Source organism: Sturnira hondurensis, unplaced genomic scaffold, assembly GCF_014824575.4.
Source record: "Sturnira hondurensis isolate 20B ecotype Veracruz unplaced genomic scaffold, ASM1482457v3 Scaffold0001221, whole genome shotgun sequence".
In the NCBI taxonomy this organism is placed as follows: Eukaryota; Metazoa; Chordata; class Mammalia; order Chiroptera; family Phyllostomidae; genus Sturnira; species Sturnira hondurensis.
Window position 1 is genome coordinate 1,918,451 of NW_028073852.1, and position 23,629 is coordinate 1,942,079.

A 23,629-nucleotide genomic window follows, 5' to 3' on the forward strand; every position below is an offset into this window, starting at 1 on the left:
GAAGCCCCGAGAGCCTCTGCCGGCTTGGAGGGACCTCAGAGACTTACTTACAGGCAGAGATGCGAAGGCGCACACAAAGGGCCAGACGGCACGGTTCCCGTGTGTGAGTGTCCAGAGCAGGCAAATCCACGGAGACGGAGCAGATGGGTGGTTGCCAGGGAGGGGGGCAGGGAGGGGGGGCGGGGAGAAACTGCTGGATGGGTGCGGGTTTCCTGCTGGGTGATGGGAACCTTCCGGAACTAGACCGGGGTGGTGGCCGAAGAACACTAAATGCTACTCAGTCGTACACTTTAAAATCGTTAATTTTGTGTTTGTGGATTTCACCTGAAAAAAGACAGCCTGGCATTTCCGTCGGCTGCTCGAAGACGCGACTTAAGCTCCTAGAATCGCTACTCTGAGACCCCGTGGTGGCCAACACTGTCCGCCCTGCGGGGGAGGGCAGCAGGCCAGTGTGTCCGCCCCTTCCTGACTGCCCCTTCCCCGCAGGGGGCAGTTTTGTCTGCTTGCAGTCCTCACCCCCCGGCCAAGAGCTGGCTGCAGGAGGCCCGTCGCACAGCCCGGCCTTGGGGAACGCGTGTGCGGCCCAGGGTTACTGCTGCCTTTGCTCACCCTGGAGCCCGGAGCAGCCCGCGGGCGGGGGGCGGTGCGGCGGGCCCTGGCACAGGGGTGTCGGTGTGGGACGCAGGACCAAGGGGGGCGGGAGGAGGTGTCCTGCTGCCCAGTGTAAGCTGCAGCGCCTCCTGACTGCCTTCCAGGTCCCCCTCGGTCTTCCTTCTTTTATGGGTGCGTGAGTCCTTCCCTTCTACAGCAGTGAATTCTCCACCTATAAAAAACAAGCCCGGGAGTCGAGTAAATCTGTCCCCGCACTGCCGGCGGTGGGGTCCCTGCAGCCAAAAGGCCTCGTTTGTCGTGTTTACGGGAGAACAGAATGTTCTCACCTCGTGTCCTGCTCCTCTAAGTCCTGGGCTCTGGCAATCGCGAGGGGCTCTGTCCTGGACACGTGGCCTGTGTCCCCGGAGGGGCCCCTTCGCGTGGCCCTGGGCCAGTACCGCCCCGGGGAGTTATGGCCTCTTGGCCAAAGCCAGGGAGACAGTGCGCTCCCAGCTCGGCAGCCACTTGGGCTGCTGGTCGTGACCCCTGTGTTCACTCCTGAGAATTTTTACAGCAGCCCCGAAGTGTTCCAGGGCAGAAGAATGTCGGGGTTCAGTGCCAGCCGGAGTCTGTGTGTGTGGTGGTAACAGTGTGGGGGGTGGGGCAGTGTGAAAGCCCTGCTGTCTCCCCAAGGTTTCCATGCTGTGTGCACTCCCCTCTGCCCCCTGCCTCCCCCTCACCCTTCCTCTCCACCTCCCAAACCACTTCCCACCCCTCCCCTCCGGCGGCCAAGAGCACAGACCTGCAGTGGTGGTGGGGGGGGAGGGTGAGGCTTTCAGCGACAGGCGCCTGAGGACAGAGCTGGGTCCCCCAGGACAGCGGAAGAGGCCTCCCAGTTGTAGGTGAGCCCTGTGTCCACAAAGGTGGGGCCTGAGCCTTGGCCCCAGGGTGTCCTGCTGCCCCACCTGGCACCCCCACTTTACCCCATGGGCCGTGCTTTTCTTGGGGGGCTCATTTGTCAAGTTCCCCCAACCCTCCGTGGATGAAGCCATTGTTGGATCGGATCTGTGCTCCGGTTCTTCCCCCAGTGTCCCACCTGCAGGAGGAAAGGGTCCCGGAGGGCTAGGGGGTGGGGCAGCTGGGGACGCGCGGCTCCGCCCACACCTTCCCTCTGTTCTGTGTGAGCTGCCCGTTGGCTTGGGTCGGGAGGCAGCGCAGCCTGCAGCCCGGAGGCCAGCATGTCCAGCTGGATGCAGCTCCCCAAGAGTGAAAGGGGGGGCTCCCAGGCCGCGCCGGCCCTTCATCCTGGTGCCTGTGACGTGTGTAGTGGGCCCCCCACCACGTGCATTGGGCCCCTCCTGCGGGGCCTCCCCCACTGGTGGCCCAGGTGCTCCTTACCTGCAGCTGGACCGCCGCCCCCAGGTTCCTGCCCGCAAACTCCACTGCTGCCCCTTCCCTGAAAGCAGGGCTGTTTCCTTGGCCCGCCCCTGCTCAGGGACATTCCGTGGCTCCCCATCACCTGTGGAACTACTTAGCCTGGCATTTGAACCTCGGCTTTGGCTTTGCAGACCTGTCTGACCCCACGGCTCCCCTCCCCCACCGCTCCCGGCCCACCCGACTGCCTCCCCATGGGGTCCGCCCAGCAAGGCTGTGGGCTATGCGCTGGGACGGTGGGTGCAGGAGAAGGAACCCACCGACCCACCAGCACCGCCCGCCCCCCCCCCAGCGCCCCCCGCCCTGCCCCGGCTCTCCTCTGAATTCTGCGCTCTTTTGGGCTGGCCACCTGGCTGGGAAGTTCGCTTTCTGTGGACGCAATGTGCTGGGCCACATGTCCTCATGACCCAAAAGCTGTGTGAGGGACATCTTTTCTCAGCAACACCCCTGGCCATGCCCCCGATTACACGGCGTTTTCCACCCGTCTCTGTAGCATGTCAAAGCCAGGCTGTTGTCAAACTTTCAAAGCCCCATCACACGGGACCTTAAGGTTTTCCTGTCCTTCCGTTCTTCTGCTCGGCCACCCGCGGGTGTTTCTCCAGCCCCTGTTTTGCCCCAGGCCCCGGGATTCAGTGGGGACCAGGCCGACCCTGTGTTATTCTGTCTGGCGGGTGGGTGCCCCGGGCCATGCGAAGGCCTCCATCACTCAGGGCAGCCTCGCACCAGCCTGTCCGGTGGGCGCCAGGCCGGGTCCATCATGGCCACGGGGAGAGCACCCTTCAGGTGTCCCTCAGGACCCTCACGGGGCTGTCCCTTTGTCTCAGGCCGTCCCAAGATGCCTGTCGTTGCTGGCCGTAAGGTCCGTCCTTGCTCCGGGACCCTCCGTGCCGTCCACCGCTGCTCTGGACGCTGGGGCCGCGGGGGTGGCTGCTGCCTGTCCCCAACGGGTGCCCGGCGCCCAGCTGGTAGGTGGGTCCCACCAAGTGTAGCCCGGATGCAGAGAGCCATCCGTGACGAATCAGGGCCTCCACGCTGTCAAATATTAAATCTGTTCAGAATATTAAATAATTTCCTCCTCAGTGATCCCAGTAAATTTAATTAGCGCCGGCTCTCCCGTAGGACTGACTGCTGGTTTCCGAGACGTATCCACGAGGAAGGGGCCCCGGTGCCTGCGGTTACGCGTGGCTGAGCTGTCGCCCCTGTTCCCCAGCTGCGGCGTCCCTGTTCCTCGGGGCGGCCCGGGCACATGGCGAGTCGCCTTCCGGGGGCACGCACTTTGGGGTCCGAGTGGAGTTTGGGCCCCTCCGGTCCTCATGGGCCGTGAGGCTGCACAGGTGGGTGTCTGAGACGGCTGGCTGGGTCCGCCTCGTTCAGACCCGCAGAGCCTCACTTTCCTCCCTGGGAGCTGCGGCCACGAGCCCCGACTCCCGGCCTTGCGCCGATGATGGTCAGAGAGGAAAGTGCTCGCTAGGCACCCAGCCCCGCACGGGCACTCCACAAACATTGTTTCTTTTCTTCTACCCTCTCGGGAAGTGTGAGCTTTTAAGAATATTGACTTTGTAATGATGATATTAAACTCCAGAACTTGAGTTTAAAATAACAAACCTGGGCACGGAGAGCCCCCAGAGCAGGACACGGACAAGTCCATGTGCAACTCAATCTGGAAACGAGCGGGCGCAGGTGGGAACGCCCGCCATGCTCCCGGACGTGTCCTGCCGGAACAGAGAAGGCCGCCCCTGGTCGTTTCCACGTCGTGTGGTTCGAGTCTGGCTCCTGGGCCGCAAGTGGAAACAGCAGCACAGCAGCGCCCCTGCCTGATTGGCCGGATGATTTATCTGCATCCGGTCAGCCTGGTTTCCCATCCATGCGCGGAGGCGCCCGGCACACAGCGGAGGTGCGGCCGCGCGGCCACCGCGCTCTTCCCGAGGGCCCCACCAGCTGCCGGGGCAGCGCCGGGAGAACCTGCAAACCCCCAGGGGCCGTGCCAGGCAGCCGCTGCCCCGCCTCGCCCTCCCCAGCAGGCTGGCACACTGCACGACCGACAGCCCGCGCAGCATTCCTGATCGGATTTCTAAAGTCTTCCTTACGTGTTTCCCGACAACAGACACAGTGCGGGTCCCTCTGCAGGCAGCCGACAGTGCCCAGTAACACCCCAAAGAGAGTGATCATAAATGACCCCGTTGTCCACACGCACGGAGGCCACCCCTGTGGGCCCTGCCGGCGCGGCCCGGGACGGTGTTGCGTTGTGTTGCGCAGTCTGTCGGCAGACCTCACGATCGTGGGCTCACGGCCCCTTGCGGTGGCGCTTCGCACGCTCCCCGGCGGGTTTTCCATGAGAGCACAGGCGTTTCCCCAGCACCCGGAGTCGGACGCGCAGCTCCTTCTCAATCTTTTGTGGGCAGTGACGCAGCAGATACTCCAGTGCACAAACCACAGCAGATACTCCAGTGCACAAACCCTTCCAGATAAATCTCCACACTGGTTCCCAGGTGTCTGCTTAGGGTGAATTGCTACCTGTGCAATCGCCGAGGTAAAGGTTAAACCCACTTTCAAAGCTGTCTACCCGGGGGCCCGCCTGCTCCCCCCCCAAGATGTCTCGGGCTCCGCAGGCCCCACTAGCGCCTGATCGGAAGGCCGCTCCCACCAGCCCCCCATCGCCAGCCGCAGCCAGCGGTGCCGGATCCCCACGGGCTGTGAAAGCAGAAGCGTGTTTTTGTTTCCAGTGCATGACTTTGGTGGCCAGGGAGCTGCGATACTTTCCCGACTTCCGGATCCTTTTTAAGTCTCCTTTTGTGAGTCACCTCCCGGAGGCCCTGCCTGTTTGGTCACATCAGTCTTCATGTCCCTCTCTTTGGTGTTCAGAAGTGGCACTGGGGGAGCGGGGGCCACCCGAGGTCGAGTGGGGATGGAGGTGTTGGGGGAGCATGGCCAGGCTTCTCCACGGGCGGGGCTGCTTCCGGGCTCGGGGAGGGCTCCGGGACCCCTGTGGATCCCATGAAATTTGGCTGCAGGAGATGACAGCTGATATCCGGCTGCTGTCGGGGAGGACGGTTTTCAGTGGGGCAGGCTGTCCCCGAGGAAGAGGTGGGCAGTGGGAGTGCCTTGCATGGCGCCCTGGGCAGCTCCCTGTCAGGCTGTATGCCATTTCCCTCCAGAGGGCCAGGCTGGCCCGGGGATGGCCAGGGGATGGCCAGGGGATGGCCTGAGCGCCGGCCTGCTCTGAAGCTCATCTCTGCGTCCCCATGTAGGGGGTTGAATGGTGTCCCCCCAATTTCAGATCCACCCAGAACCTCAGGATTGGACCTGTTTTGGAAATAACCTCCTTGCAGATATGACCCAGTTAGGACGAGGTCCTGGGGGATGTGGGTGGGCCCTGGTCCAGTGATGGGTGTCTCTAAAGGAAGAGGGAAGTTTGGGCATAGATGCCCACCCATGGGAATGGCCACGTGGAGACAGAGCAGAGGCTGGAGGGGTGCATCTACGAGCCCAGGATGGCCGGAGCCCCCAGAAGCTTCTGGAGGCAGCGTGGTCTTCCACACCCCTTGGCCTTGGACTTCCGGACTCCAGGACGGCGAGAGGACTGATCCCGGCTGTCTGATGCCCCACCCTGGGCTGTGGTAGCCCAGGCAGTGCGGGCATCCTGGGGCCTCGGCCCAGTGCTCCCCGAGCCACACAGAGTAAGTGGAGGGCTCTGGGCCCCACCCCCTCGTCTTCTGAACCCTAGTGTCAAACGGAGAGTTGTTGTTTATGATGTCACATCCCCTGCCTTTTCCTTTTAAAAGCATTTATGGTCACGGTGAAGGCTTTATTTTTGCTTTTTAATCCTCACCTGAGGATATTTTGGTCCTTGGTTTTCAGAGCGAGGAAGGGAGAGAGACAAACATTGACTTGAGAGAGAAGCATCAATTGGCCACCTCCCGGGGACCGAACCTGCGGCCCAGGCGATGTGCTCTGACCGGGAATCAAACCCGAGACCTTTTGGTTACGAGACGGCGCTCCGACTGGCTGAGCCATACCTGCTGGGGCTGGCCGTACCCGGTGTTTTAACCTCCACGGCGTTTCTGCGTGACTGCGGCGTGGGCTAGGCTGTGGGGGTGCAGCTCGTGCATCCGCCCGCCACGGCTCGAAGCGCCCGCCCCCGCCCGGTTCTCCAGCTCCCCCTTGCCGACTCCTCTGCCTGACTCTTGCCACGCGCCCATCTCTTGTTTCTCTGTCTTCAGCTTTCTAGCCCATCCTCACTTTCACCTCTTACTGAAGATGATGAAGAAAACTGGAGGGGGGGCGGGGGGGGGCGGTGAAGATCCAGGTATACGGCCCCCACGATTCTGAACACCTGGATGTTGGAAAACATGGAGAAATCGGATGCGTTTTCCTGAATGTGTCCAGCTGTCTCATCCGGTGGACACCCTGGCGTCTTCTCTGTCCCCCGGAAAGCCCGCCTGCCCAGGCAGCGCGTGCCCGGTCCTCGGAGGCGCCTCCCCTCTGGCCGTGGCTCCGCTGGCAGCCCGCCGAGCACGCGCGCAGGAGGCTGCAGGCGCTGCTTCTGCGAACCAGCCTCGCACAGACCTCCTTCCCCCAGGATTGCCTGGGGTTGCCTAGCAATCTGACAGCAGCCTCGGCAGACACTCGACTTGGATGGGTTTTTCCTATTTTTAATTTGTTTTCTGGGTGGGTATTATTGGGCAACCACAGGCTGAGCTCAAAGATGTGGCCTGAGTCCCACTCAAGGCACGTGAGCCCTCGAAGGCCGGGAAGAGCCCACCGGCCCCCAAACGGACCGGGGCACCTGCCGTGGGAGGCTCCAGGCTCCTGCCGCTGCCCCGGGTTGTAGAAGCCCGGGGGCCCTCTGCTCGCTCCCCTCACACATTTCCAGGCTGCCTCCGCTCCCCAGACGCCGCCGCGGAGCGAAGGCAGCCCAAAGACAGCGCGGTGCACGTGATGTGGGCGTGGGACCCTGAGCAGCCTGGGTCTCCCTCTGACATTTCCCATCCACGTGGGAGGAGGGACGGGACGCTTTGCGAGTGGCTCACCCCCCTCTGGAGGAGAGAAATGCCCCCTATCTGCAAGCGCCTGGGGCCGATGCAGGGCTGCCTGCTTTTCAATGAAACATCGAGTCTGGAAGTGTGTGGGAGACATGGCAGATGCACCCACCTGCTCCCCTGCTTGGGGGATGGGGTGGTGCGCCAGGGGCGGGGCCCCTGCCCGCAGTCCCAGAGCGGGTTCTAGGCCTGGAGGGGCCTGCCTTGGTGGGAGACCAGGATGCTGGGGCCTCGGTTTTCTCATCTGTAAACTGGGGCTGCATGAAAGGGCTTTTTCTCTTTTCCAGCTCTGAAATGGCACAGTGGTGTTTGTAGCGGCAAGACCCTCGAGAGTGATGTGAGAGGGCCGAGGTCGGAGTCTCCGGGAGACAGAGGCACGGAGAGTGGCCTTGGGGGCCTTGCTGTGGTGGAGGAGAAGGAAGAATGTTCTAGAAAGGGAGTGGACAGCAGGACCACCTGCCTACACGACAGAATGCACCAAGAGGGACCACAGGCTAGTTTGTCTGGTGACTCCGGCCCCTGCTGATCCCGTGTCTGTGGGTGTTGGGGGAGGGGGTCTCCTGGGGACAAAGGGCAGACGACGGCAGGGGCGGGTGCCATGTCTGGGGACAGTGTGACCGGACCTGGTTTTCGGGTTGGATGGTGCTCGGTGCGGGGGCGCCCCTCCCCCAGCTCTGACCAGAGGTGAGGCCTGGGCCAGTGGGGCCTCAGGACCTCCCCTGACCGCCGTGGCTCCACTGTGACCTGTACTTCACGGAGTCTGGAGAGCCCCAGCCCCAGAGCCCTGCAGGGTGGGAGCTCGGGCACGCCTGCCCCGTGCTTGGCGCACGAGGAGGCGGATGGTCGTTCTGGTAGCCCGTCCCTTGGCCTCACGTGGAAGTCATGGGATAGGGCGGCACTCTGCACGGTGTCCTGCGGCGGCCGAAGGGGAAACGCCAGACACGCGCAGTGGGCAGCCAGCCCCGGGTTGGGGGCAGTGACAACATGATGTGTTTTCGTGACCGAACAAGGAAGCCCAGTGATGAGCGGCAAATACACTCTCCGGGCAGCCTGCCCTTGGCCGTCTGCAGCCCTGATGTGGCCATGACAGACAGACCAGGAGAGACAAGTCCCTTGGCGCCTAGTTTTCTGCATTTTATTGCTGTGCTGCCGTCTGCTCAGGCACAGGGTGACGTGTGAAGAGCTGGCCACGGCGACCTCTCCCAGATGGAGGAGCCTGGGAGAAGACCTGGGGCACAGCCTTGGGGCCGAAGTCTGGCCTTGGTGGCCCAAGAGTTCAGGGGTGTGTGAATCCCCTGGTTCCAAGAGACCGAGACGCTGGTCCCTGGAAGCCACAGGAAAGGCGCCCAGCGAGGGCACCCCGGAGAACTGAGGCCCTACCCCAGCGGGGATGTCCATCAGGTTGGGTGGGTGGGGGGCGGGCTGCCGTCTGTTTTCTGTTTTGTGGCTCCCCGTGGGTACCCTTCTCCTTCTAGGGGGACAAAGTAGGACACTTCTGAGGGGTGACGTGAGTCTCTTCAGCTTGTCCAGGTGGCAGGTGTGGAGAAGAAAGCAGGCCGTGCCCCCCGCCCCGGCCTGAGCAGGCCAAGTGCAGATGAGAATCTGGACTGGGCTTGTCTGGTGGTGGAAAGCCCGGCGGGAAGGGCAGTGCTGGAAGGCCCGGCGGCAGCCACCGCCCTGGGCAGGTCATGTGCTGGACAGGTGGACAGTTAGCACCCCACTCTAAAAGGCCCTCTGTGACCTCCCTGCCCCCACCCGTGGATCCCCGCCTCTCCCCCCTTTTCACAGCAGCCGGCGTGTCTGCCTGGTTGTGCCAGATTGGGGCACGTCCGTCAGCAGCTTCGGGGAAACAGTGCCTGGGAAGGAAGTTTCTCGGAGATGTCGCGGGTGCCGGTGTCTTCATCTCACTCTCGCTGTTCCCTGGGCTCCGAGAGGGGCTCTGGGGCTGAGACATTCCCCCCGAGGCACCTCGGAGGCTCTGCGGGCCATCCGCCGTCCTGTCCCCGCTGGGAGTGCTGAAGCCCATTCTCACCCCTGCGCGTCTGTGATTACGGACCTGGACACGTGTCCCCTGGATTTCGTTAGTTGCGATAACACGCCTTAATGCAGAGTCATTGTCCACCGTTGCGTGGACCCTCTCCTTCTGGGGAAATTTCTTGGATTAAAACATCGTTTGAATTAAACACACAGAACCCGTTGTCTAATCTTTCACCCTCTCTCCCTTCTCCTCCGGTCGTCGTTCTGCTTTGAATTCTGGGACGTTCCCTCGCGTCTGTCTTCCGCCCTTTCTGGTGAGGAGTTTCTTTCTGTTCTCACGCTTTTAATCTCCCAGCCCCTTTGTGTTCTCTAAATGTTCTCCTTAAAATAGCATCTCGCGCGTGGTTCATGGATGCAGAGTCTTCTCCGCTGTCTCTGAGGATATTAAACGTGGCTATTTCAAATGCTTCCCCCTTCCTGTGCCCCCACTGGGGTGGTGCGGACACCCTTTCTCTTCACGGCTCTCCTCTGGGATCTGGGACCGGGGCCTGTCTACTCACATCGCCGGGTAGCCCTTCGGAGCTGGGTGGGCTTGTTCCCTGGGCCTTCCCCAGCGGGAGATTGTCCTTGCTGTCTGCTGGGAAACAGCAAAGTTACATCTTTGGTAGGTTTCTAAGTCTTCACAGTGCGGGACATCCCCTCTGTCACCATGTGTCAGGTGCCTCAGGCCCAGGGGCCCTGAGTCACCCCCTCCGACAACACCCCTCCGGGGCGGCCCCACGCAGTGACCCGGGGTGGGCCACCATCTGGGATGGGGGGCTCCGCTGCTCTGAGCTGTCCACCCGCCTCCGTGGGTACCTGCCCCCCACTCCCTAGCCCTTGGAGATTCTGCTGCTCGGCCCCCACCCCGGCAGGGTCGGGACTCAGCTCTGCTTGTCCCTTCTTTTCCTGGACCCGTACTTTGTGCCTTCCTTTCCCTGGTCTCCAGGTCCCTGGGGTTTATAGCTTTAAAAAATCCCTTCTGGTGGCTCCAGTGGGCTTCTCAGGGGGAGCGAACTAGCTGGGTGTGTTCAGCCGTCATTTCAGGAACGAGGTCTCCTTTCATTCCTTTCCTAATTGCTATTGCAAAGGACGGTTCCCAGATCCTCCCCCATGTTCTCGCTTAAAAAAATAATTTCAGATCCAAGGTTTGTAAAGTTCTCTTCATAGAGGATGGTTTTATGAGCTTCCCGCTTGGCCCTAAGACGCAGACACACAGGCTGCCCCGGGCCCGCTTTCTGGCTAGAAGGGCACATTCTCCGAGGCCTGTCCCCTGAGGGGGTCGGATCTGCAGGTCCTGAGGCCACAGATGCCAAGCTCACCACCCCCTCCCACGGAGTTGGAGTGGACCTACTGTGTGCTGACCCCTGGCTGGTCCTGGTGGGGTTTGGGAGGGTGGTGTGTTGCAATCTTCAGGGAGCTTTGCTGGGATGACCCAAGAATACGGCTCCTCAGCGCCCCTGCCTCCACTTGGGAAGCAAGAAGCCTGCTGGAGGGAGACAGGGGGTCCATGGGGAGTGGGGGGCTCCGCCTCCATTGAGGATCTGACTGCAGAGGGTGGAGAGAACCAGTGCCATTTCGAACATGGGGCCGCAGGAAGCCCAGTCGCGAGCGGAGACGAGGCATTTATCTGGTGTGCAGCTGCTGGGCCGAGCAGCTCGCTGGAAATGACGTGGCACGGTCCCCGCTGGCCGAGAGGGGTCGGCGGCCCAGACAGGCCGAGGGCGGGGGGATGAGGAGCATGGACCTCCGGAATGGCCAGCGGCCCCGCCCGCTGTCCGGCCTCCTGCGCTTCGAAGGCCTCTGCTGAGCCGGGTTTGTGTCCCTCCCTTTACTGCCCGAGAACCTTCCGGGCCCCTGCCAACCCCCAGACTCCATGTCAAGCTTCTTGCCTGGGGCAGAAAAGCAGGACGGGCAGGGACGAGGAGGGACATCACCACTACAGCAGCAACGTCAGACATAAACTCGACCTGGGGCCAGCTTCCCATATTTTTGGACTGAGGGCGTCTTGCAGGGTGCGGCCCACCCCACCCCCACACCTCCCGGCTTGTTGGTGGTAGGCTCTGGGCACCGCGTCGTCTGTCGGTCTTTTGCTTAGAAACAGGACCGAGGCCCCGCCCAACCTGCTATTCTGTTTGGGACCGTCCAGGCTGTGTGGCCTGCCTTTGGTGCTGAATGCCAGCCACTGTGGACCACCTGGCCCCCAAGGGCCCTTGGCCTTGGCTTGCTTTCGGCCCCTCTTCCGGATCCCGCACCAGGGCCCCTCCCCGAGGTGAGGGCTTGCTTGCTCTTCTAATTTTAGGCAAATTCTAAACTCCTCTCCCACAGGGGTAGAAATGTTTAAATCAGTTGGGTTGGCAACTTGGACAAAGGCCCCGGGGACTCGGTGGGCCCTGTCCTTAGCAAGGCGGGGCCCCCAAGGCCAGGCCCTACCTAGCAATGGATGGGCGCATGTGGGCAAAGGGGAAGCAGAGGCGTGGGGAAGCCCCCGCCCCCCATCTGGAGTTCTATTTATCGGGATCGCTGATGGTGCCCTTCCTGGGCCGGGGGCAGGCAGATGGCAGGACCGGGATCCTGGGAGGGCTGCTCGGAGGAAGGGCGCTGAGGCAGGGTTCTAGACCGGAGGGCGGCGCTCACGGACCCTCTCTCGCCCTGCCCACCGCCCTGCTGCTGGGGCTCTGCGGGCCGCCTGGGCGCTGTGCGCAGGGCGCAGCCAGCCACCCTCCCCACCCAGGCGCCCGCCCCGCCTCGCGCTGCAGGAGCCCCCTCCCTTGCAGCGCTCTGCGCGCACCGCCCCAGCCGCCTGCCTGCGCCGCGTGCTCCTGCTGTCTCCTCGCTCCAGCCAAGCGAGCCAGAGGAACCAGGGAGAGGGAGAGAGAAAAGGGGAGGAGAGAGAGGGAGAGACAGAGAGAGGCAGAGAGGGACGAGCGAGTGCAGAGCACAGAGCTCCGGAGCCCGCAGAGCCTCCTAGGACAGCGGCCGGCTCGGCCCCAGCCCCGGCCGCTCGCGCGCTCTCGGAGGAGACGCGGCAGCCCCCGCTGCCGCTGGAGCTGCTGGAGCCCGGCCCCACGAGCCCCTCGCTGCGGGCCGGCCTGTGCTTGCGTGGCCCCGGGACGCTGCAGTCCGCCCGGCCAGGATGCAGCTGGGGCATGGCCGCCAGGCCCCCATCACCTGCCTCGGGGAGCGCTGAGCCCGTGAGTAGCCTGGCCCTTGGCGCCCGCTTGCTCAGCCTTACGGCGGTGGTTACCACCGTGTGACAGCCAGCTCGGGGCTGCGGGGTGGCACGGGCCTGGGAGGGGCCCACAGGACCCCCGGGGGAGGCGGGGGCTGCAGAGGGCAGGCAGAGCCATCCGAGGCTGTGTGGGGAAGGGAGGCACTCTCAGGCGCAGGGCCTCTGCTATGGTCGCCCGTCCCTCCTGGCTGGGGTCCGGGCACGTGGCCCAGCGGGAGGCCGGTGGGGCGATTTTGTGAATGCGAAGGCGGTTTCGGGCTCCATGGAGACGCCAGGACTCCCTTGCGCTGCGTGGCGGCAGCGGCGGCGGAGGCAGCACAACGCCCGGCGGCGCAGGGAACTCCCCGGCGGGGGGAGGCTGAGGCAGACGGGATCCCAGCCCCGCGGGTCGAGTCCAGGGGACCGGCCGAGACAGAGTGGGTGGCAGCAGGGACCCTAGGGGACGCCGTGCGCTTTCTTTCCGGCACCCATACCTGGGAGGGAGCGCGGTCCGAGGCCACCCGGCGGAGGGTTCGGCGGAGGGTTCTCGGAGGAGTTAACGACCCAAAGGAGTTTCGGGGAGGAGGGAGGGGGGCGCGCCTCGGGCCCCCTGGAGAGGGCCGGGCGGGCCTCCTGCGGTGCGGAGGCTGGAGCGCAGGGGCAGGCAGCGCAGAGCCCTCCGGGAACAGCGTCTGCGAAGCGGCGTCAGGCAGGCTCCATTCAGAGCCCAGTCCGCTTCTTTGGGGCGCTGGCGTCCCCAGGGGTTAGTGCAGCCCTGCTGGGGACGCCGGCGCCAGGGGCCCAGGCACAGCCCTGGTTCAAACTTTCTGCCCCGGCGGCCCCAGGAGGCCCCGGCCGGGATCTCGGGGGGGGGGGGTGTAGGTGGGGCGTGCCCCCCTGGCGGGAGGCTGTCTCTCGAGGCCCCACCAGCTCGTGCAAGGCTGAGGGTCGCCGCCTCCCCCGCGCGGAGGCTCGCAGTGCACCTCTTCGCACTGTCCTCTCCTTCTGCGAAGGGACTCGAGCTCGGCCCCCGCCGAGTGCGGAAGGACATCGGGACCCCGGCCTGTCCCTAGCGGGGATCTGGTCTCATGCTGGGGGCGGGTGGGGATGTTCCTGGGAGGCTGGCACTCCTCCGCCGCGGGTCCCAGTGGGCCACGGGGCCAGTGGGGTGGCGAGAAACCCCAAGGTGCCAGAGCTTTGGGGAAGGACTAGGTTTATTCTTTGTCGGTCACTTTAAAAAAGGGCTCCCCCAGCGCCGCTCATCCTGATGCACAGCGCGAGACACCCCGTGGTGGAGGCAAGTGACAGGAACGTGGGTCTCCGTCCTGCTGGCGAGCTTTTGCCCCCCGGGTTAAGTCGCTTCTTTGGCGCGCCAGGTCGCTAATTTCTTGCTGAATCGCAGCCCGCTGGGGCCGGGGTCACTTAGCAGCTGAGCGGCACTGGCCGATGGGGTGGGGTCGCCCTTAATGAGTTCTCTGAGCCGGAAGCCAGCTTTGGTTTTACTGCACTGCAAAAAAGAATGTTAAAAAGTATAAACATTGCGACAGAACCTGCTCATTAAGTGCGCATGGCGGATTTGGGCCGATATCTTCATTAGGCTGCGTCGTTAACAGGGCGGTTACAATCGTTAAACCAGACCCTCCAGGTTCGTGAAGGGGTCGGGGGAGAAAAGTCCCAGCGACGCCTGGAGAAAGTGGGGTTTGGGTCGGTGGGACACCCTTCCCAGAGCCCTGGGGAACAAGGGGGGTTTCCTGGGGCCCTGTCCGGCCGGGCCTCTGCCTCCTTCCCTGCCTCCAGGCGCGTGGGCGCAGCTGGCTTCTGCGCTGGGGACCAAGGCTGCCACCCCCATCCCTCTCTGGAGACTGGAGGCCTCCTTGTGGTGGGCACCAGACACCAGGCTTCACCCCTCATTCCTGTTTGGGAGCTTCTGGGAGGGGCAGGACTGCCCCCCAGTGTGGGAAGCCCTGAGGGGTTTGGCCACAGAGGCGCCGTGGAGGGGACACTCAGGCCGACAGCCTGGGCCTGGTGACGCAGCTCTGTGGGCGAGGAGGGCTGGCCGGCCCTGCATGGGCGCTTTGTACTTGAGCAGCTGGGTTTTCTGGTGTGAGCCCCAGCAGCCAGCCCCCGCCCCACAAAAGAGGTCTTACAGGTCCCTGGGACCCACCCTCTGGGCAGCTGGGGCTTAGAGAGGCCTGTGTCCACCCTGGAGCCTAGGGTCACCTCAGGTCACGGGGGAAGTGGGGAGCCCAGGAAAGTCCGGACAGGTCTGGCCTCTGACTGACTACTGGGGGCCTTCCCCGCCCAGGGCCCTGGGGCAGGAGCCACAGAGGGTGGGTGCGGGGTGTAGTCACTGCCCTTCCGCAGAACTGAGGCTGAGGCTCAACTAGAGGATGGGGCTGGGGCCCTGCAGCCTGCCCTCCTCCTCGCACCTCAGACCATCCTGGAGCTTTGCCGGGTCCTGGCCAGCCGGGCCAGCAGCCTTCTCTGACACCACCCCCCATGCCACCATAACCTGGGCCCCACTGCCCTGTGACAGGTTGGCATTGAAGGCGTGCCCCTGGACGCAGGGATGCGGGCCGATGTACCCCTCGCCTCTGTCCTGGGCACACAGTGTTACCTGAGGCTTGTGCAGTCAGGAGGGAAGGCATGTACGTGGGAAAGGGACTCCCCGTCCCACCCAGAGGTGCCTGGTGGGTCATGGCGGCGGGGGGGCCGTTCGCAAGCAGCCTGGAGAAATGTGCAGAGGCCACCCCAGTGCCCGACTCGCAACTGAAATGTCGTGGCAGTGGTGGTGGCCCGGGGCTCAGCTCCTCCAGTCCTTGGGCCCCGCTTCCTGCAGGTTTGGGCGGCTCTCTGTCTGTCTGTCTGTCTACCTCCACACCCCTGCTCGATCCTCTGTTACAAAGACGTATGGAACCTGATGTGCAGCCGACAAGGGGCGAGGAATTTTTTATTTTTGAATGAGCGAAGGGGAAAAACCATCTGGAAACTCGCCCCCCCACGAACAGGGACGCTCCCCCTCAGGCACCTGCAGCCCGAGGTCCCGGGGTCCCCAGCCCGCCCCTCACACACCTTTGTCTTCCTGACTGGCCATGGTCCCTCGGCACAGCCTTCCTCCGCAGGGCAGCCGGCCTTCCCACGGGTCCGCGGAGCGTTCCGGAGGCCCCAGCCCCTTCCCTTCTGCCGCCTCTCTGCGGTAGCTTCCTCTCCGAGCCATCCCGTCTGTTGTATTTAGAACATTCTGCTTCTACGTCCCTCTGTCTCTCACTGTCCGCCCCTCCCCTGCCCTGCCCTGCCCTCCCCGTCCCTACCCTCAGAGTGCTGTGTGCCCTGGGACACCGGTGAGAGGGAGGGGGTCCCAGCTCACCGTGGCAGGCACTAGTCCCCGAGGCCACCGTGGGGCTGGTTCTGGGTTGGGGACCCCCGGCAGGAAGGGGAGCAGCCTCACTGAGACAGCTGCCTCAGCACACGGGCTGAGCGGCCCATGAAAGTCCCGTTCCTGTGAGCGTGAACTCGTTTGCCCTCGCAGTTTCTGTAACACCTGCCAGGAGGGCGGAACGTGCCTGAGAAGGTGACTTGAGATCACAAAGAGCCTAAAACCTGTTGCTTTATCAGAAAGCGTTTCCTCCAGCAGCCGGGGGCAAGCTCACGGTGTAGACGTCCACCGCACACCGCAAGGTGCCGCAGAGCCTGCGTGGAGCAGGGCCGGCCCCCCGGGGCGCCGGGGAGGGTTGTCGATCTCATTTCCAATGTAGGGGCCCAAAGACGTGCTCGCTGTGTGGCAGCGACCTCTTCTAGACTCCGCCCTCCCGGCGAGGCTCAGGGCTGGTTCCCTGGGACCCCACCTGGGCGCTGGGTTGTAACTTGTCAGCTCAAGTTGGGTGCACGAGGCCTTTGGGGTCCGTGGTGTCCTCTGTGGGCCAAGAGCAACGCGTGTTGGAAGGTTTCTTTCCTGGAAGGTTTGACTGTTTAAAGCCAGAGCATGCTTCTAGCAGCCGAAAGGAGGGAGAATAATACACACTTTTAGATAATTTCACCATGTGGCTTTGGTTCATGGTTTCCAGAGAGCTTTCTCCCGAGATTCTGGAATAACAGAGGCATGGGTGAAGGACTGCCAGGCTCCCTCCCGGACTCATCCCTGACCAACAGCCCCATGGGCACAGTCTCTGCCAGGAGTTTGCCGGGCACAGGGTAGCCAGCCCACCCCCCTGGTCCAGCGTGAGCCTCGGCCACGACTGCAAACTGGGGGAGGGGCGGGCACTCAGGCGTATGGGCTGTAGTAGCCCCTTCGGAAAATTGCCTGGGGACAGACACCTGCCACCAGCCAGGCCCTGCAGTTTCACCAAGTTCCTCTGGGGTGGCGGGGAGGGCTGGAGGAGAGCTTAACATGTGTGGTTTGTCTGGAAGAGCGGAGAATCCCCGCGCTCCTTTACTTGTCCAAAGCATCTTGTCTCATGTCAGAAGTCTCCCTCCACCAAGACAGACAAGCGGAAAGGAGTCCAGGAGCCCCCCGAGAAGGAGCCCCCCGAGAAGAGCCCCCCCACCAGGGTGCTGATGCACAAGCTCACGGCCCACTCAGAGCCTCCCCCCACCCACCGTGGACAGAGGGAGCACAGCAGCCCTGCCCACCAATGACCCCTTGCTTGCAACACCCAGTGAGACCAAGGGGTGACGAGGGCGGGAAGGTGGCCCCCTGGGGTCTGGGTCCGCCCCATCCCCCTGAGGTCCCTGTGTCTGGGCGCCAGGCAAGTGCCGGGCCCTGGGCTGGGTGCCGCATCTCAGGACAGTGCGCTTTCCGGCGAGGACGATGAGGACACCCAGGAGCCCACCGTTCTTGGCCGTGAGGCCTTTTTGTGCCAAACGGGGCCTCTGCTCACGCCAGAGGACAGGGCGCTGACCTACGATCTACGTTGGAAGAGGTGCACAGCACTGGGAGGGAGATACAGAGGTGTGCAAGCACCCGGGGCGCTCAGGAATGAACAGCTTCCCACCGAACCTGGGTTGTTCGTTGCAAACCCTCCCGGAGTGTGAGGGGGCGGCCGTTCTACTGGGNGAATCCCCGCGATCCTTTACTTGTCCAAAGCATCTTGTCTCATGTCAGAAGTCTCCCTCCACCAAGACAGACAAGCGGAAAGGAGTCCAGGCCCCCCGAGAAGAGCCCCCCCACCAGGGTGCTGATGCACAAGCTCACGGCCCACTCAGAGCCTCCCCCCACCCACCGTGGACAGAGGGAGCACAGCAGCCCTGCCCACCAATGACCCCTTGCTTGCAACACCCAGTGAGACCAAGGGGTGACGAGGGTGGGAAGGTGGCCCCCTGGGGTCTGGGTCCGCCCCATCCCCCTGAGGTCCCTGTGTTTGGGTGCCAGGCAAGTGCCGGGCCCTGGGCTGGGTGCCGCATCTCAGGACAGTGCACTTTCCGGCGAGGACGATGAGGACACCCAGGAGCCCACCGTTCTTGGCCGTGAGGCCTTTTTGTGCCAAACGGGGCCTCTGCTCACGCCAGAGGACAGGGCGCTGACCTACGATCTACGTTGGAAGAGGTGCACAGCACTGGGAGGGAGATACAGAGGTGTGCAAGCACCCGGGGCGCTCAGGAATGAACAGCTTCCCACCGAACCTGGGTTGTTCGTTGCAAACCCTCCCGGAGTGTGAGGGGGCGGCCGTTCTACTGGGCTCCTGCTCTTCTGGGAGCTTCTGTTTAAGGAGCTTCTGAGCACCTTGCAATCAAACTCCTGCTGGGATCCCCCGCACCCATTTTTGGGCAGAAAGGGCTTTCCAACCTGCAGGGGTCGCCTGGGCATGTTCAGATGACTTATCGCGCTCACAGTCCCGGTGCACACACCGCGGTCTCCCCTCACCTTGAGCGCCAAGAAGTGAAGGGAGACCAGAACGATCTCCCAGCTGGGGCTGCGTCCAAGTGCCTGTGGGGACTCCCACATCTAGCAGCGCCCCCCGTGTCCCCTCTTCTCCCTGGGGGTCTGGTCTGCACCTTCACTCTGTGTCCTTATTAAGGGAGCTTCCCAAGACTGCTCACCCTGGCTGTCCCCGCAGGACCAGGCTGAATACAGATGCCCAGTGCAGCAGGAGGCAGCTCTGACCCGGGCCGGGCATCGGTTACCTTGCTCCAGACCTGTGGGCAGGGCGCGGTGAGGCCGAGAGCTGACGGCAGTGCGTTGTCTGGGAGGCGATGGAGGCTTCTCAACCCTGGCCCCGGGCAGCCCTCGGCTCACTCAGCGGAGCAGCGGGGAGGGAGCGTGTGCAAAGAGCTGGCACACAGTAGGTACACAGCAGTGGTGGTGGGCACCACCCCTCCCTGCACAGTCCATCTGTCGGGGGACAGGCCTGGCGTCAGTGGTAAGGACGTGGGTTCTGCTCTGTTTCCCGTGGCCAGGAGAACATGGCGCTGCTTTAAAACGGTTCCAGATCGGGCGGCCAGCCTCCAGAGGGGAGCTGCCTCAGCCCTGCTCCGTAGGGGAGGGGCCCTCCCCCGGTGGTCTGGGAGGTCCCCTGGCCGGAGGAGCACCCTCCGGCCAGGCAGAAGGGCACCAGGGAGGGCCTGTCTGTGGAGCTGTGGGCCCAGCAGTTGCTACCCAAAGGGTGGAGGGACCCTGGATAGTTGGTGACCCCGCCCATGCCCCCACTCCTGGAGGGATGTCAGGGGAACCCCTCAGGAGGACCCCCGTCTGGACGCCTCTGAGCCTGGAGAGGCCCCCGTGCTGCTTGCTCTCCACCTGAGCGCCTGTCCCCCACCTGCCTTCAGCACGGAGATGCGTTTGGCTCTCAGGACTTGGCGCCTGACACACCGAAACGGCTCTGAAACCCACGAGAAGTGAGCGCACAGTGTGCGCCTCTGTCTGGAACACGCCTCCCCCCCCCACGTCATCTGAGGGACCGCCGTGACACTGCTAGGCCTGGCTGGGGTCCTAGGCCTGGCTGGGGTCCCCGCTGCAGGGACAGGCGAGCTGGAGCCAGAGCCCGGGGGTGCCCGCCGCCTCCCTCTCAGGGGCTGCGTCAGTCAACTAGTTTGGGACTGTAGCAGAAAAGACAAGTGCTGGGGAAATTTAAGGCGAGAAGTATTGTTTTCTGTGGTGTCGTATTATAACCAGCACCCCAGACCGCCAACCCCTACCCAGCCTCAGCATCCCAGAATTCCGTGTGGGACACAGGTAGCTGTGAACTTTCACCCACTGCTGGTCACCAGGGAAACGGCGGGGAGCTGCAGCGTGGTGTGTTTGATGGGGAAGCCTTCACCCTCCTCCTACCTGCGAAAGCCCCGGTGTGGCGACCCGGACCGCTTTCCGATGGGCCGTTTTCTTTTCTCGTGGGCCGAGCGGCCTGGGACAGTGAAGGAAGGAGAAGGCACGGGGAACCTGCTGTCTCCGGGCTCCCCGGCACCCCCAGGGCTGGGACCCGGCTCTCCCGCACGGCCACCCTGGTGTTGGGAAGCACAGGTCCAGCTCCGCCCGCGCGTGGAGAACACGGCAAAGATCAGCACCCGCTTCCCAATGGGTCCCTGTTCCAGCAGGAAAGGGAACATCCGTGGGGGCTTTCCCCTCCCTGAACCTGAAGCCCCCTTTAACACTGGACTCTGTATGGAACGGAGGGGCAGAACCGAACCTGGGCCCTCGGCTGCTGGGGGTTCACCTGGTCGCCGTGCGGCCTCCGCCTCACCCGCCCCGGGGGTAGTCTCTCCTTGTGACCAGTCACCATGGAGACAGAGTGGGAACTAATTGCTTCTCTTCTCGCTGTGGCCGCGATCGTGTGTTTTGCTCAAATCCTAAGAAGAAAACTCCTAAGGCCAGTCTTGGGAATTTGGAACCCCAAGGATAATTTTTCAGAAAGTAATGAGCGCTAGAAAATGAGGGTTATAAAGGAAGTCTTTCGGTAATAATCATAACTGTGATGTTCTCCACTTTGAAATGCGTTCGTGTGCACTAAAATCCCAGAGAGTGTTAAGTCTGCTGGAGGGAAGGCAGTGTCCTTTGGGGCCGGGGCCGGGGCCCAGCCTCCGGGGCCAGTGCCACCGTCTGGCCTTTGTGCCTGTCTAGCACAGAGAGGTCACTGTGTCCCCAGCTGAGGCCCTGTCTCCCAACCCGGTGAGGACTGGGTGGGGAGAGGCCATTCCAGCCCCAGAGGAGTCCTCTCGGGCTGTGGTTTCATGCCCCAGGGTCTGGCCCCCTCCACTGGAGTCAGGCTGCTGGGGAGCTGGGCCCGGGAGGCAGGTGAACAGACAGGCCCAAGGGGGGGCCAGCCCAGGGTGCCCGGTGCACCCACGCCCACGGCCGCTTCCCTTGAGGCTGCAGCTCTCTGCCCCGCTCACTCTGTCCCCCTCCCTGACCCCACCGGCCTGGCCCCTCCTCCGTCGCCTCGGAGAAGAGATGAACTCAGAGCAGTGAGGAGGGGAGGTCTGTGCTTCCCTCCTGCTCTGCCTGGCCAGGGGGATGCTGAAGGCCCTGCGTGGCGGCCCCGGCCTGAGACTAGTGAGTGTGTGTGTGTGCACGCACGTGTCTGCATGTGCGTGTGCGTGCTTGCACGGTAGACGTGTGCCTGTGTGTGCCGCCAGGTGTGCACAGCTCTCGGACTCCCCGGGGCTGCTCTGCGGGTCGGACCTGCACACTGTGGGTCGGGCTGCTGGGCGTTGGAGCCGGACGCCGGCCCAGCCCCGGGCCCCCCTCCGCCGTGGGTCCTGCGTCTGTCTGAGGGCCTCGGCCTGCGAGTCTGGCAGTTTCCTCAAGGAGACTCCGTCTTTGTGGGGACGTGATGCCTGGCGCTCCGGGGCCCTCCTTCTGTCTCACGGATGGTGTGACCCGGGTGGGCCCGTGTCACTCCTGGAAACGCTCTTTCCTTCCCGCGGCGCCCCACCTCCTTCCCCACCCTCCCACCTCCCTGCGGGGTCCGGCTTCCACCCGTGCGGCCGCTCCCCCCGGCATTGCGGGTGCTGAGCCAGCCGCACGCCAGGCCTGTCCTGAACTCCGATACTACAATTACGTGCGCCACAGGCTGAAAGGGCCGTTTAGGATTTTCTGCCTTAAAAAAGAAACATTCCTTTCCCCCCAGCTGTGTGCCCAGCCCTTTGGCACCACAGCTGTGACACGGAGCCCGGTGGCGGCGCCGAGCGCTCTCAGCACGCCTGTCTCGAGTGTGTGGCGAACCAGGCCCACACTGCAGCCAGCAGGGCGGGCCGGTGTGCGGGGGCCTGCCTTGTCTGTGGGGCAGTGGCGTTTACACGTGTGTGAATGTGAACCTGTGTGTGGGGGTGGGGGTCTGCTGGGGCTGCCCGGCCTTCTCCCCTGACTGGGACCCATGTAGGCGGTGTCTCGGGACCCGGTCGGGATTCCGAGGGAGCTGGGCTGCCCTGCTCGGACTGCTGGGCAGGGGGGCGCTGAGAGGGGCACCCGTAGGAGGCACACTGTTCCTCACGGAGAGCAGCCCCCCCCCCGAAGGACAGACCAGGGCCTGGGTGCTGGCGCCCAGACGAGATACCCCTCCCTCATCGGAAGGTAGTTTAGGGGTTTCGGGCCGTGCCTGGGACCCTGTGCCCAAAACTCCCAAGGGGTTACTCAGAGACCTTCTCGTCTAAAGAAGGAAGGGAAGACCTCAACCAACTCAAGCACCAGATAGCAGCCAGCAACTCACAAACTTATGTTTTTCAAACTTCGTGAGGTTGCCATGGTTACCTGCGGGCCGAGTTCCCTGGGTACTTGCCCGGAGTGGGGTGGCTGGGAGCCGGCCCTCAACCCTCCGTGCGTGGCCTCAGCCGCGTGCTGGGTGCGGGCGGGAGGGCTGGGGCGCCGCAAGGCTTCCTGGGACCGTAGCCTGCGATGTTCCAGGAGAGCGTTTCTCAGATCCTGGAGACAGAATCTGTCTCCCACGCGAAAGTAATTATAGCCGGAGAACAGAGAATGCACCACCCGGAGTCCTTAACAGGAGGGGCACGCGCGTGTGCGCATGTGTGTGCTCAGGCCCCGCGTCTGCGCCGTCCCCCTCCGGGGCACCTGCTTGTGCCCAGCCACGTGTGGGAGGGCCGCCGCCGCCAGGAGCGGCCCCACGCCCGGTGGCCGAGAGCCCGGGCCCAGACCTGCTATGCACGGAGCACCCTCGCGGGCGTTTGGGGGAGAATCCAGATGTTCAGGGGGAAAAAGGGGGGTCGAGGCAGGAGAGGGAAGCCAGATGGATCCCTCCTGTCCGGGCTCCTCTGTGTGCAGAGAGGGGTCCCCGGAGTGGGTGGAGGTGTCTGCTGGCCCTCTGCGGGGCTGTGTGGGGGCCCCAGGGAGCCCATGGTGCAGGCTTGGCAACCACGGGGCCAGATCACCGGCTCGAAAGAGGAGAGACCAGGGCACCCTGTACCCTGTCACCGCCTGCCATGGGGTCTGACGGCTTTTCTCTGAGGTTTGGTGTGGCAGCGGGCTGTTTCTGTGTCAGGCCCCCGAGGCCTGGTGAGCTGGGGGGTGTCTGCTCCCTGCTGACCAGGGGGTGAGGTCACCTTCTGTCCCCACAGAAGGCAGGAGCCAGGACAGGCCGCGTGGGGCCCTGAGTAAGTGACGGTGGACATGGGGACTGAAATCGGGCAGTAAACTCTGGGTGCTGGGCACTCTCGTGACAGGAGGGCCTGGCACTGGAGCCCGTGGCCAGGGGTTGGCCGTGGGGACCCCAGAGGGCTTGTCTCGGGCTCTGGTTTCCTTCGCATGAGCCTGGCCAGGAGCAGAAAGCCCTCCTGTACGAGGGTCTCGCCTCGTCCCCTGCTTTGCTGGCTGGCCCTAGGTGGTCCCCGGGGGACCCTGCGTCCCTGCGGCATGGCCTGGCTGGGGTGGCTGCACCCGACGCCTCACCTTTGAGCCAGCCTTGCTCTTCCCAGGTGGAAGGCAACCTCGCCTGCTTGGCCGATTCACGAGCTCATGACTTCAGGGCAGGTGCTTTCCTGAGGAAACATTTGGGGTGAGTGAGCCCAGGGGCCCTGGGGTCTCCCCCCAAATCCCTTCTCGATGGTGGGATGCCAAGGCGGGGTGACCCGTGTCTCTCCTGCTTGGCCAGTTAAGGTGGATGGTGAAGGCGAAGAGGAGGTTCTGGAATTTCCCACGGGCATGGGCAGAGCTGCATGTGCCCAGGGCAGGGGCATTTGGGACACACGTGCACTCTGTCACGTGAAGGACATGAGAAGCCGTCCTCCGAGGCCCCTCCTCCTGGCTCCCTCGGCCTGACAGTCAGCATCCTGTCTTTCTAGCACCTTCCTGGGGGCTGTGATCCGCCCGACAAGGAAAACGCAGGAACTTCAGGTCCCAGCAGGTGACCGCAGGTCCTGGTGGGTACCAGGCTGCACATGCTCCGAAGCAGGGCCC

The 23,629-nt window shown here is 63.7% G+C and overlaps 1 protein-coding gene across 1 annotated transcript in view; it reads left to right on the forward strand.

The window, feature by feature from the left end:
* Nucleotides 1-11,869: 11,869 nt before the first annotated feature.
* Nucleotides 11,870-23,629, forward strand: part of RBFOX3 (RNA binding fox-1 homolog 3) — a 245,903-nt gene continuing 234,143 nt past the window's right edge. Inside the window, exon 1 of the mRNA XM_037064176.1 lies at nt 11,870-12,274. The gene's annotated coding sequence lies outside the window, so the exon portion shown is untranslated. The remainder of the gene's footprint in view (nt 12,275-23,629) is intronic.